Source organism: Mustela nivalis (assembly GCF_964662115.1).
Source record: "Mustela nivalis genome assembly, chromosome: X".
Lineage (NCBI taxonomy): Eukaryota > Metazoa > Chordata > Mammalia > Carnivora > Mustelidae > Mustela > Mustela nivalis.
Window position 1 is genome coordinate 30,806,716 of NC_139040.1, and position 12,965 is coordinate 30,819,680.

General features: G+C 40.3%; 1 protein-coding gene and 1 pseudogene across 4 annotated transcripts in view; one reads left to right on the plus strand and one right to left on the minus strand.

Annotated features, from left to right (window-relative positions):
* The window catches only part of KLHL13 (kelch like family member 13), a 200,694-nt gene that overhangs the window by 22,083 nt on the left and 165,646 nt on the right, over nucleotides 1-12,965 (plus strand). The gene's annotated exons all lie outside the window — the stretch shown is intronic.
* LOC309855869 (large ribosomal subunit protein eL27 pseudogene) lies at nucleotides 11,906-12,380 on the minus strand (annotated as a pseudogene). Its single transcript has one exon. The product of its transcript is annotated as a large ribosomal subunit protein eL27 pseudogene (transcript).

The window sequence follows — 12,965 nt, forward strand, 5'->3', positions numbered from 1 at the left end:
TCCCTGCATATACAGTAGACTCACTGGCTCTAGTTAGTCTTCCGGCATAGGGCAACATGCTCTGATGAGAGGAAGTGAGTTGTTTCATGTAAATTCATTCAAGAAAACTTAGTGAGCATCTTCTGACCCACGTCCTGGGGATACAGGGGTGAACACAAGGCAAAATTCTACTTTTCTTCCCAGAGGCAGTTGCAGTATCCTGTTCATTTTCTTTGTTCTTCAGAATGCAATGGAAAGGCCTTAGAAGGCCGAGTGAATCTTTTGGCACTCTGGGTTTACTGGAAGGAGGAAGAGGATGGTTGGTCTCTGGATCCATCAGGCTGAAGCCCTGCCCTTAGTTATAAACCCTTGTTTAATTCTTGGGAGCCCAGAGTTCTTTCTTGGTTGTTCCTTGTATCCCTTTCCAGTAACTTAATGGGGATTATAAGATCACATTAAATGATAATTAAATTATCATTTAATTTTCAACTGGAAAAACAGTGGAAATATAAGCTGCCAAGGGACTCGTACAGGAATAGGGAATTTCCATGCCATAGGATGACATGACAGGCTCCTAATGGTCCTGCCTGTTTGAAAAAATGTTACTTCCATAAGTACTGAAGTCTTAACAATTTGTCAGACATTTCCACTATTTGGTTAGACCTGTGGCTTTTAAAGATTTTTGTTTTAGTTAACAGAACCACTTTTTTTTTTTTTTTAGAGGGCATGGGGCCGGGGGCAGAAGGAGCGGGAGAGAGACAATCTTGAGCAGGCTCCATTGCCAATGTGGTGCCTGATTCAGGGCTTGATCTGACGACCCTGAGGTCATGAATTGGGAATCAGACACTTAACTGATTTAGCCATCCAGGTGCCCCAACAGAACCACTTCTTTTCTTTTTAAAGTTTTTAAAAAATTTTTATTTATTTGAGAGAGAGAGAGAGAGAGAAGGAGAACAAGAGTGGGGAGGGGCAAAGGGAGAAGGAGAAGCACCCCTCCCCCCCTCAGTAAACAGGGAGCCTAACTGGGAGCTCAATCCCAGGACCATAGGATCATGACCTGAGCTGAAGGCAGAGGCTTAAAGGCCTGAGCCACCCAGGCATTCCCCAACAGAGCTACTTTTAAAAAAACAGTCCAACCAAATGAAAGTTAGGCATTTTTGCCATAGCAGATCAAAATGGGTTTATAGACAGTCTTGGTGCTGTCTTCTTTAAACTTACTCATTAACATGGAATAGTTAACTTGATATGTAGTTATTGAAATATACTAAGAACCTGACCATGACTGTAAATTTCCAATAGGGTAGGCATGGAGGGGAGGTGGATATCAACCATAGAAGGCAGCATGGGATGTTGGCTGTCCAGACTAAGCCATAGTGAGGTATCTCCAAAGGGCTTCTTGGGCTCCTGTGTATAGGTTGTGTGTTAGGAATGTACTAGAGGACAACCTGAGATTCCTGAAGACCTATTATATTTACTCACTTTTACCTAATTAGTTTGAGAACCTTAAAGATCAGTTTCCTAAAAAAAAAAAAAAAAAAAAAAATCAGTTTCCTTAATTTGAGGGGCATGGGTACTGGTAAATTTTGGTATAGATCTCTTACTTCCTTTCCTGTATTATGTTTGTTAACGGAAATTTTTCTATCAGTTTAAAAAAAACTGATTTTGAATACTGGAATAATTGTAGGACCATGAATTAACACGAGCCCATCGCTGTATTGTCCGGACCACATTATGCAAGTAATGCATGTTGACAACCTATTTTTGTCTTCTAATTGTGTTTACTACTTAGCATGGTCTTAACATAATGACATTCTTTTTAAAATTTAAATTCAACTAAATAACATATAATATATTTTTGGTTTCAGAGGTTGAGGTCAGTGATTCATCAGTCTTATATAATACCCAGTGCTCATTATGTATGGTGCCTGCCTGATGCCTATCATCCAGTTACCCTGTCCCCTACCCCTTCCCCTCCAGCAACCCTCAGTTTCTTTTCTATGATTAAGAGTCCCTATGGCTTGTCCCCCTATCTGATTTCATCTTGTTTTATTTTTCAGTCTCTCTTTTCCTATGATCCTCTGTTTTGAGGGTATTATGCTAAGCGAAAGAGGGTATTATGCTCAGTGAAATAAGTCAGAGAAAGACAATTATATGATCTCACTCTATGTGGAATTTAAGAAACATAATGACATTCTTTTTTTTTTTTTAAAGATTTATTTATTTATTTATTTGACAGAGAGAGATCACAAGTAGGCAGAGAGGCAGGAAGAGAGGCAGGCAGAGAGAGAGGAGGAAGCAGGCCCCCTGCCGAGCAGAGAGCCTGATGTGGGACTCGATCCCAGGACCCTGAGATCATGACCTGAGCTGAAGGCAGCAGCTTAACCCACTGAGCCACCCAGGCGCCCCAACATAATGACATTCTGATAACCTCTACATGCTCACTAAACTTGAAAGATGTGAATTTTAGAACTCCTTATCTCTCTCTATTGAGTATTTATTTTTAGAACTCCTTTTTTCTTCTCTGGTGTTATTGGTAAATATGAGCAGTTCCTGAATCCTTCTGATGCAGTTTTAAATTCCATTGTATATTCGTGTAGATAGAAGTTATCTGCTCTAACAGAGGCCCCCCAAATAGAGTGCCTTAAACAATCTTGCTATTTCCTACATCAGGGTCGGATGGCAGCTCCTCAATTATTAGATACCCAGATGCGTTCTTCTCGTTCTGCTGTCCTCAGAATGCACCTTCCATGTCGTGATTTGAGCTGGTTGCTGTAACTCACTGTCCCATCCTTATTGTAACCACAGGGATGGTAGAAGGAGCAGGAGATACAATACTCTTTCCACTTAAGGATCGACCTTAACAGACGTGTGCACCGGTCGCTCGTGTAGCCCACTAGCCAGACCTTGTCATACAGTGACACCTAGCTGTCAGGGAGGCTGGAGGATATGGTCCTGAACTCTGGGGCCATGTGCCCAGTTAAAATGATGATTATGTTCTTAGAAGGGAAGAAAAGATGCTGGGGGACAACTCACAGTCTTTGTCACACACAGTTTCTCATGTACAGCTTGGTGACTTACCTGCAGACATTATTTTCGTAATATTCGGTGCCCAGGCACTTCAGGTCCTCTGTTACTAAAGGATTAGAGTCCCAACAGATTTCAGCTCCTGCCTGTCCCTCTAGCCCCTCTGTCACCCCTCCTAAAGTGGCACTTTAATTGCGCTTCCACAAACTTTGCGTGTTTCCTTATCCTCACACTTTTGTAGTTGCTGCTTTTCCTGAAATGATGACTACTTTTTGTCCTTCAGGACTTTAATTCTCACCCATCCTGGGAACATTTCCTTAGGGCTCCTCTACTTCACAGCTGTTTCCAGTTGTTTCTTTCATATATTTGTATAGTATCATTTGTGCCTTTCTTTAGCAATCTTTATTGTGATGAGTGCTTTAACTTCTTTTTGACTCCCACTGGATTGTGAGTCCCTTGAGGGCAAGGGCCAAGTTAGTTACCTCTGTTGTTGTCTGATATGGCACTTGACCCTGATTTTTTTTTAAAAAATAAAGATTGTATTTATTTGTCAGAACAAGAGAGCCAGTAGACAGCACTGGGTAAGTTTATAATAGGCATTGGTAAACTCAAATAGTTTGAAATATTTATCAGATAACTAAAATACCCACATTATCGGGGATGCAAGAAACAGATGTGTAATATTTTATTTATTTATTTATTTTAAAGATTTTATTTGTCAGAGAGAGAGAGAGTGCGCGCACAAGTAGGGAGAGCTGCAGGCAGAGCAGAGCAAGGAGCCTGATGCAGGACTCCACCCCAGGACCCCGGGATCATGACCTGAGCCCAAGGCAGATGCTTAACAGCTGAGCCACCCAGGCATCCCCAGATGTGTAAAATTTTAGAGCAAGGAAGAGCCCTAGGTATCATTTCATCCAACCCTACTGATTTTAAAAAGGTGTTTAATGTAATGGGGAGGAAAAAGTTAAATCACTTGCTCAAGGGCCTCTGTGTTCAAGGAGCCTGTAGTGTCATGGGATAGATGGTATGTACAGACATGAAAAAGGTGATTGCTAAGAAAGTAACCAAGGAGCAGAGAAGCCTGGACTAGTCAGGGTAGGTTCAACTACAGGCTTAGGTTTCGAAGACAATCTTGATGGCTGGGAAGGATTTTGATATGAGAGGATATTCCAGGTGAAGGGAAATTGTGAATAAAAGTGCACATATCAGGGTGCCTGGGTGGCTCAGTGGGTTGGGCCGCTGCCTTCAGCTCAGGTCATGATCTCAGGGTCCTGGGATGGAGTCCCGCATCGGGCTCTCTGCTCAGCAGGCAGCCTGCTTCCCTCTCTCTCTCTCTGCCTGCCTCTCTGCGTACTTGTGATCTCTGTCTGTCAAATAAACAAATAAAATCTTTAAAAAATAAAAGTGCACATATCAGAGGCGCCTGTGTGGCTCAGTCAGTTAAGCTTCTGACTGTTAATTATGGCTCACTGGGGTCATGATCTTAGGGTTGTGAGATCAAGTCCCATCCTCTGTGCTGGATGTGGAGGCTACTTAAGATTCTCTCACTACCCCTCCCCCCTTAAAAAAAGTGTACATCTAAGGGTGTGCAGATGACTGTTATGATCTGTTCCATCACATGGTATTTAGTAATAAGAGAGAAAGAAGAAAAAGAGCCAGAAAATGGAGGAACTTGAATATCATGCTGCAGAAGGTGACCACTGGCACTTTTTGAGTGTATTGACTGATACAATGAAGACGATTTTTGCATGTTTTATTTGACTGGTAGGTGGACCGGGTTGAAGGCTAAATGGGTCATAAAGCTGGCACATTGTCTAATACGCCGATTAAAAAATATGAACTTATTGGGTTCTAAAGTTATCGCTCAGTGACGAAAACATGAAACACCCCCAGTTTCATGATAATTAACATGTCGGCTTTCTTCTTAATGGAAAAAGCAAGCCCAACCTACAAGCTTGTGATATCGTAATGCGTGTGTGTTAGTCATGACATGATGTACTGTATAATAATTGTATACACTCTCACGTTTCCCAGCAAACTGTACAAATTGCAGAAGTCACTGAGAACTTGGGAGCAGCTGCAGCGCCAGGCCTTGCTGCTTTGCCAGTCCAGCCAGTCAACATGAAGCAGCAGGAACCCGCTCGATGCATTTGGAAACCATTTTGTTTAAAAATGTTTTCTTTAGGAAACTAAAATGAAATATTGTCCTTTTGGTGCAAAACAGAAGCAAAGAGGGAACACTGGTCAGCGATATATACTAACTTAAACTTTATCCAAAAGTGAGAAGCATTTTTTGTAGTTCTGGATGAATGTATATCTTTAAGGGCAATAAATGTGTGGATGTGAAGGGAACTGTGGATGGGCTTCAAGTAGGCTTTTGAAAGTGTCTTAGTGTATAGCTTCAGAAGCATATCTTGAGTACTTTATCAGTTTTTAAGGTCCTTAATCTTTCTCCGAAGAATTACAGGGAAAACCCCCAATTAAAGGAAGATTCATTTAAGTTGTGTTTATGTGAGCCTAGTGTGTTTGTGAAACATTTTTAGGAAGCTTACCCCAAAAATATTTGTTTCAGATGTACAATTAAAGGTATCAATAACTAACCTATAGTATTTTTGTTTTTCACCATGATTTAAAGTTAGCTGTGTGTTGGTTTTTGAAAATTTAAAGTGTTTTAACAACTAAAAGAGTATTTTTTCTCTGACCCCGCACCCCCCACTCTGTTAGACAATTTGGTAAACTTGATTAAAAAAAAAAGATTTTATTTATTTGGGAGAGAGAATATGAGAGAGAGAGTTGAGAGCACAAGTGAGGGGTAGGGGAGGAGAGGGCAGAGAGGGAGGGAGAAGCAGACTCCCTTCCGAGCAGGGAGCCCAACGTGGGGCTTGATCCCAGGACCCTAAGATCAAGACCTGAGCCGAAATCAGGTGCTCACCCAACAGAGCCACCCAGGCGCCCCAAATTTGGTAAACTTTAGCCCATCCTAAACTTCTTATGCCTTTACAAAAACATGAACGTCTGTAACAACCAGTTTCAGCATCATAAACTATTTTAAGACATACTGTCATTGTAGGGAAGTCATGGTATTGTATGTGCCTTTAAGACATAAACCCAGTTCTTGTGATCTCTTAGCTATAATATATTGAAAAACATTTATTTGTTCTAGTTCCCAATGTGATTGAAATCCTAATTGGAATAATTAAAATAATAATTTGCAGTGCATTATTTAGTAGGAATCACTCAATAGATATCGGCACACATTCTATCTGTTACGTAAAATAGTACTTAATCATTGCAGACTTAGGAGTTACAGTCATGGTTAGGAGTATGAGCTCTAAGCTTGACTTGAAATTAGGCTGCCATTCCTTCTTGTGTGTTAATAAGCAAGTTACTTAATTTCTTTTAGTCATGGTTGCCTTGTCTCAAATGGTGAAAACAAGGAATTTTATAAGAATCAAATCTTATTCGATTTATTTATTTTGATTTTATAAGAATCAAATCTAGGGGTGTCTGGATGGTTTAGTGGGTTATAGGTATGACTCTTGATTTCGGCTCTGGAGGTGATCTTGGGGTCATAAGGTCAGCCCCATGTGTCAAACTCTGCACTTAGCTGGGAGTCTCCTTCTGCCCCCGCCCTCAAAATTAAATAAATAAATATTTTTTAAAAAGAATTAAATAAAATAATACATGTAAAAAATTAGCACAGTACTTACAATATTCTAAGAGTCAATGAATGCTAGCTACTATTGTTTTATATAAATAGTATAATTTGATTTTCAAAAGAATTTTGGCTGTTAGCTTAAATTTTTTCTAGCTATTTTATTTAAAGCAAACATCTATAGAAGAAAAGAAATCAAAAGAATGAGCTAAGTGACAACATCAGCAACTTAGTAGTTACCAAAGAATAGGGGACATTTTTATCTTTACTTGATATTGTTTTCAATTATTTGGACAAATGACTAAAGAAAATGACAAAAACTAACGACCAGGCTTTGAATGACTTTGCCTTAACTCTTACTGGTGGGGTTTCTTTTAAAGTGCCTCACTATTACTTGGGAAATAACCTGATTTTAATTAGACTTTAAGAAACTTTATTGTTAGAAAACTTTATTGTGAATTACTGATTCACAGGCACTGGCAAAAATAGTACAGAAAGAAAGAATGTGCCCTTTACCTTGCTTTCCTCAGTGTAACTATAGTAATTTCTCAGAGCCTAAACAATTGACATTGGTACAATGTGTTTATAATTTTACAGCATTTTGTCACTTTATATATGCATCTAACCACTTCCGCATCAAGATATAGATCTATTCTGTCTCCATAAACCCAAGTTAGACAACTCAAGAGAATAAGAAAGGAAAGAAAATCTGTTGTATTTACCCATACTTTTCTTACCATGTTCTTTTTTTTCTTACTGATATCATGAGATTCCTTTTTTTATCATTTCCTTTCAGTTGAGACATCTTCCTTTAGCCTTTCTTTTAGAGTAGGTCTCATGGCAACAAATTTCTTAGTTTTCCTTCATCTGAGAATAGACTGATTTCTCCTTCATTCCTGAAGGAAATTTTTGCTGGATATTAGATTCTGGGTTGACAGTTCCTTTCTTCCCACATTCGAAAAATCTCATATGCCCCTTCCTTATGGCCTCCATGGTTTACCGATGAAAAATCCGTCATGTGAATTGTTTCCCCTTGTAGGCAAGGTGGCACTTCTCTGTCTCCCTCTGATTTCAGGATTTTTTTATGCATCAAAGTATGACTATGATGTATATTAGATAAGATTTTTTCAGATTTACCCAGTTTAGGGTTCACACAGCCTCTTGAATCTGTAGGCTTTTTTCTTTTGAAATTTGGGACATTTCCAGCCATTATTCCTTGGAGTACCTTTTCAATGGCACCTTATTTTTCTCTCCTCAGACTCTGGTGACATGAATGTTAAATCTTATTTTATGGTCCCCCACATCCTGATGTTCTGTTTGTTTTTTCTCTCCCATTTGTTTAGGTTGGGTAATTAGTATTATTTTGTCTTTGGAGTCACTATTTTCTTCTGCCTCTTTCATTGTGCTGCTGAGCCTATCTGCTGAGTATTTTATTTTCAGTTATAGTATGTTCCAGTTTCAAGAGTTCCATTTGGGGCTGCTTCATATCTTCTATTTCTTTTCTGTGACTTTCTGTTTCTTTGCTGAGACTTTTTTTTCCTTTGTTTTGAGCATGTTCATAATTCTTATTTAAGCACTTTTTATGATGGCTGCTTTAAAATCTTTGTCACACGTTGACGTCTCTGTCATCTTGACATTGACATTTATTTTGTCATTCAGCTTGAGTTGGTATGATGAGTGATTTTTTGGGGGTGTAGACTTGGACATTTTAAGCATGTCATGAGATTTGGAGTTTTATTGATGTTTTCGGTTTTAGCCAGCTTCTTCTGGTACCACTCCGTCAGTGGTGGGGACGATGGTGACTCATTACTGCCAAGTGGGTCTCAATGTCTAGATGCCCCAGTTGACCTCTGTTGATGCTTGAGGGGTCAGCTTCTCATTAACGCTGGGTGAGGTTGGGAGTACTGGCTCCCCATTAGGCCTTCAGTGATACCTCCCTGACTGAGAAGGGTAGGAGTGCATTGTTACTGCTCTGTACGTGGCATCCACAGACGCTGTGATGGAGGATAGCCACATTACCACAGGGCAGTGGGGCAAGCTCGGACTTTCTTGTTAGCCTCTTGACACCACCCCAGCTGGGGTAAGTATGCCTCATTACAGCCTGTGAGGATGAACATTTAGGCTCCTAAGTCTCTGTTGATGTGTGTATCATTGCAATTTTTTCCGTGGTGTTGGGCTGGAATAGAGCAGTTCTTATCTAAAAGTATTCTGTCCTGCTAACCTGCCCCTCTCCTGATCTGTTGGCTAGTGAACAGGGCTTCTTTTTTCCTCTGTGCTCATTGTCATTTCTTGGTTTTCTGCTTCTTCAGCTTCACAGCTAGAATATATGGGTTTTAGTAGAAAACCCGTGGAACTCACCACTGTGTTGTTCCTTGGGTCCTGAGTTCCCTGGCCAGTCTGTCTCTTCTCTCCGCCTTTCAGAGCTTTCTTGTATTTGTTTTATATATGATGTCCATGGTTTTTAGCAGCACTTTGTAGGAGGACTAGGGAAACACACATCTACTTCATCTCTTCCAAAGCAGAAGTTTGCCTTATTTTTGGTATTTCTGAATTCTTGCCAGTGATTAAGGTTTAGTTCTATCTCCTAACTTGGAACTGGAGAATTTTTGGAGTAGCTTTGTATGCCATCTTTTTACTTTAGCTGTTATTATTTAAAGTTATCTTTTATAGGCAACATTTCTTTAGTTTGTAAGGCAAAGTGCTAATTCTAAGAAGCTGGTACCTCACATTCGAGAGTCTGTCATACCTTTAAGAATTTACATGTACTAAACAAATCTTTCTGAGGTAAGGGCAATGAAAAAGGACGGATGTATAGACGACAGATTTCACAGAGAATAAACTCTTAGAGTGAGAGTGCGGGACTAGTGTCAGACTGAATTTAGTAATGCAATTATGGTGCTTAAGTAATGATTAAACTTGCATGTTATTGCAGCATTAGTTAACTAGCAAACACATAACTCTCCTTAAAAATCCGTTAGAGACACACTGTATTGGTGCACATTATTGTTTTACGTGTCCTGAAACAGTAAATATGGATTGAACTGATTGAAAGATTTTCTGCCTTAGCAGTGAATTTCCTCGGTGCTTCAGTATCTGACTGTGATTTTACTTTGGCTTTTCTGTTGTTTTCCTCTCTCTCTTTTTTTTTTAATTTTTATTTTTTAAAGATTTTGTTTATTTATTTGACAGAGAGAGGGACAGATCACAAGTAGGCAGAGCAGCAGGCAGAGAGAGGGGGGTAAGCAGGCTCCCTGCTGAGCAAAGAGCCCGATGTGGGGCTCGATCTCAAGACCGTGAGATCATGACCTGAGCCGAAGGCAGAGGCTTTAACCCACTGAGCCACCCAGGCACCCCTTTCTTTAAAAAAAAAAAAAAAAAAAAGATTTTATTTATTTAGTTGAGAGACAGAGAGAGTGAGAGAGAGTACCAGAGGGGAGAGGGTCAGAGGTAGAAGCAGACTCCCCATGGGACTGGGAGCCCGATGTGGGACTTGATCCCGGGACTCTGGGATCATGACCCAAGTGGAAGGTAGTCACTTAACCAACTGAGCCACCCAAGGGCCCTCTGTTGTTTCTCTCTTAAGGAAGTTAGAGAGAACGGCTCCAAGATAATAGCAGTGGCAAAGCATTCCTTTGCTCCTGGAGTTGAGGTACACTACTAAAGGGCTGGAAGGGGGTATGGATGGCCCCAGAGTTAAAATTTAACTTAGTATAATGAAATATTGAGTGCTGCATGTGAACATAAATATCACCCCTCTCAGTTTAGAGACAAAGAATTTGAAGCCCAGAGATGTTGTCAGACCTGGGAGAGGTGACAACTACTTGGAAAGAAATGGTGCTCAAAGTCAGATGCGCTGGTCCTGGGGCCATTGTGTTTTTCGTTAGCTGGTACAGCGCTGGGAGACTGAGACCCAGAACCTGCCCTCCAGAATTCTAGTGTGGGAGATGGCAAGGGCAAAAGTAACTAGAGAACGTGGTAGAAAGTTACTGTGCTCATAAAAGATGGTCAGATAAAATTCTGTGAAATCTAATTCTTCAGTCACTTAAAAATATACTTCAGTTCAAAAAAATATACTTCAGGGGGCGCCTGGGTGGCTCAGGCGTTAAGTGTCTCTGCCTTCAGCTCAGGTCATGATCCCAGGGTCCTGGGATTGAGCCCCGCATCGGGCTCCCTATTCTGCCTGCTTCTCCTTCTCCTACTCCCCCTGCTTGTCTTCCCTCTCCCACTGTGTCTCTCTCTGTCAAATAAATAAATCTTAAAAAAAAATCTGTGTGTGTGTGAATATATATATATACACATACCTATATATATTTCAGTTCTTTCCTATGAATACATAAAGAAAAGGAAAGAAGTCAGAAACCTTGCTTCTAAACTCTTAGAGAAAGAGATCCTTAAACTTACTGGTTTTTATTTTGAAAAGTTATGCTCCTAAAAGGATTAAAATGTAGACAGTGGTGCTTGGTTTAGAGCTTTTCAAAATTTATTTAACCCAACGTAAAGTATTTATATACAGGCACACCTCATTTTATTGTACTTTGCTTTTATTGCACTTTACAGATAGAGTGTTTTATGAATTGAAGGTTTGGGGCAGCCCTGCTTCAAGCAGGTCTGTTGGCACTATTTTTCCAAGAGCATTTCCCCACTGCTTGTTTCTGTGTCATGTTTTGGTAATTCTTGCAATTATTTCAGGGTTTTTTTCATGATTATTATATTTGTTACGGTCATTTGTGATCAGTGGTCTTTGATGTTACTATTCTGATTATTTTGGAGTGTCATGAACCATATCCATATAAGATGGTGAACTTACTTGATAAATACTGTGTGTGTTTCCTTTTTTTTTTTTCTTAAGATTTTATTTATTTGACAGAGAAACAGCGAGAGAAGGAACCCAAGCAGGGGGAATGGGAGTAGGAGAAGCGGGGTTCCCACAGAGCAGAGAGAGCCCAATCGGGACTCGATCCCAGGATCCCAGGATCATGACCTGAGCCGAAGTCAGACGCTTAAGGGCTGCACCATCCAGGCACCCCTGTTCCATGTGTTCTGACTGCTCCACTGACCACATGTTCCCTAGTCTCCCTCTCTTGGAGGCTCCTTATTCTGAGACATTACAGTATTGAAATCAGTTTAAGTCATTGTAAGGTTAAACTAATAACCCTACAATGGCCAGTAAGTGTTCAAATGAAAGGAGTCACGTGTCTCACTTTAAATCACAGGTTAGATGATGAAGCTTAGTGACAAAGGCATGTCTTAAGCAAGCCGAGACAGGCTTGTTGCGGGGGTGAAGGGGGGAGTTGTGTGACTGCAACAACAACAACAAAATTGCAACTTCTGGAAGAACCATTTATTCTTGCTGGTCTTGTACGTCCCTCGAACTTGACCTTGGCCTCTCATAGGGCCTTGCATTGAAGAGCAGGGTCTCTGAAGACATCCTTGTTGACGACCATTTTGTCCAAGGGGATATCCACAGAGTACCTCGTGGGCATGGGATGATTGTAGTTATAAACATTCGCAGAAGACTTGATCTTTGACCTCTTGGCAATTTCTTCTTGCCCATGGCAGCTGTCACTTTGCAGGGATAGCGGTCCACTCCAGCCACCTGAGCATGGCCGTAGGGACAGTCTAAGGTGCCATCATCAATGTTCTTCACGATGACCACTTTGTGTCAAAAGTACTGTCCAGCTAGGACCAGCACCACCTTCCCAGGTTTTATGAACTTGCCCATCTTGACACCAGCCACTCAAGCCTACAGCAACAAGAAGGGAGATTTTCTGATAAAGTCCTTGAATGGTGGAATGAGGCATCTCAGGGTACAGGGACTTGTGTCACCAGAAATGATTAAGGAAAGGCTCACCAACGTCTCGACAGGAATGCTGGTTTATAGGAGAATTAAGCATTGTGGAGGTGGTGGGATCTAGATGATCTGTTAAGTTCCCCTTGGACACTAAGAGATATTTCAGGTGCTTTCTAGTCTTTATTATAGTGTAACATACACGTAGCAATACACTGAAAAAAACAGAAACAAAAACAAAAAAGTACCCATGAAAAAGAAGTCTTCTTTCTCTAGTGGCAGACATTGTTAGTTTTTTAATTTTTGTCTTTATGTGTACACATGTTTTCTATGCAAATAAAAGTAGGTACATATATCCTCTTTTAAATACAAATGAGAACAAATGATAGAAACTGCTCTTTGCGTGCTCTTTTAAAAAATGATTTAACATATGTTCAGATCGTCCCATGTCAGGACATAAATAACTACTTTATATAATTTTTAACAATTGAGATATAATTCCTATAACATAAAAAATTC